The sequence below is a fragment of the Formica exsecta genome, unplaced genomic scaffold (assembly GCF_003651465.1).
Source record: "Formica exsecta isolate Colony F162 unplaced genomic scaffold, ASM365146v1 scaffold380, whole genome shotgun sequence".
In the NCBI taxonomy this organism is placed as follows: Eukaryota; Metazoa; Arthropoda; class Insecta; order Hymenoptera; family Formicidae; genus Formica; species Formica exsecta.
The window spans coordinates 35,510-37,289 of record NW_021851043.1 but is presented as its reverse complement, the minus strand read 5'-3'; positions in this window follow the sequence as shown (position 1 = coordinate 37,289).

Sequence of the window (1,780 nt, the reverse complement as noted above, 5' to 3'; positions counted from 1 at the left end):
AATTAGTGGATCGTCTGCGATTGCTGGACGCTTCGCGTCGAGCTGGCAACAACGCTCACGAAAACGAGATTCTATCGATAATCGAGGAGCTTCGCGAGACGGGAGCGATAGTATAAATCGAGCCGTCGCATCGACGATCGCCACAGTCGTGCGTGGTATTCGCGATGTCCGTGAGCAAATTCGGCACGCCTTTAAAAAACCGCGGCTATGACGCGAGAACCGGAAGACTACGTCTGGCTATCGAATCTCTGCAAAATTACGTGCGCGATAACGCGCTGTGTCTAAGCTCTTCCGTCGAATACGACGCCCGGCTATCGAATCTCTGCGAAATTACGTGCGCGATAACGCGCTGTGTCTAAGCTCTTCCGTCGAATACGACGCGAGAGAGCGCAAGATAAAGCGTCTGGCTAAGCCGGAGGAGGACGCCGCGACGAGCAAAAGCTACGTTGAAGGAATTACGTCGCAATTGAGAAAAGACGCGGACGAAGCAGGGAAAGGCGTCATTCTACTATTCACGAGACTCATCCAGCTCGATAACGCTCTGGGTAAACGAATAGACGCCGCACGGAGAAACGGTTCTTGGTACGATGAAACCCAAAGAGCGCAGGAAATCCGCGTTAGCGGTGGTTAACCTTCCTCCATCGCGTCGCCCCCTTTTTTCGCATATGCCACCCAATGAGTACCCGAGCCGGATGCGTCGTCTAAATTCACGATGCCGCTCTCATCGCGGCCCGCCCGCGATGGAAGCGGGTCGCGCATAAACACGCCTCTAAAGTGAGGCACGCGCGAGAGTATCGCCGCGCGATTTAATTGTTCGTTCGTCGTTACTCCGACGGATGGGAGAATTCCTAGCGTCTGTTTACGCGAAGTTTTGTTTTGTAAAAACTTGAAAGAATCCACAAAGCGCAATTTCAGGCGTTTCCCATAGCATCCCTCGTTTGACGCATTCTCAATGTTCTTTGTGAAAGAGATATACATTTCCTTCGTTACCGACAATAACTCGACGCTGCCGGGAAAAGCGTTAGCAACATCTTTAATAATGAAATTCTCTACGCCGCCTCCCACGCGTTCGAAACGTCGACGCAGATCGTCTCTCGCGCCCGTCAATCGAACGGTTCGAGCGATCAGAGAATTGATCGCTCCGGTGGATCTCCCCCGGCGCTCGCCTCGAGACCCGTCCCGCAGAAACTCGAGACACTCACCGCACCGTCGCACCGTCTCGCCCACGCGCGATACTCGTCCACCGTCGAGACATCCCGCGCGCTATTAAGAAGATCGCGCTCCTCCATCGTTTCTCGATTCATCACTCGTCGTTTAACGAAAGCCAAGATCTTTTATTGATAAACCACGTCTCTTCCTCGTCGTAACCCTCGATATAGAACAAAGCTCTCGTCGCGCAGCCGTCGCACCAATTATTCGACACGTCGAAGACTTCGTCGATAAGATCGCAGGCGGGCACTCTCTCGCTATACAACGATTTTTTCATATGAGTCGATACGCTTCTCAAGAAGCTCGATCTATGCGCGCATTCCACGCAATATCTCACATCCTCCTCGAAATAATTTCCGTTCTCGAATTGGCAACCGAATGTATAGAAGCAATGCACGACGTGATTCACCTCCCACGAAAAATTTTGGAACTCCGTATCGCCGTTTCCAATTGCGATAAAGCAAATAGCCATCGGCTCCGACATTCGAGAAAGGCTCGTCGAATCGCGCCTCGCTCGCCTCTCGCACGAACTCTTCCGCGAAGCCGATCTTTTCTCTACAGTACAGACAGT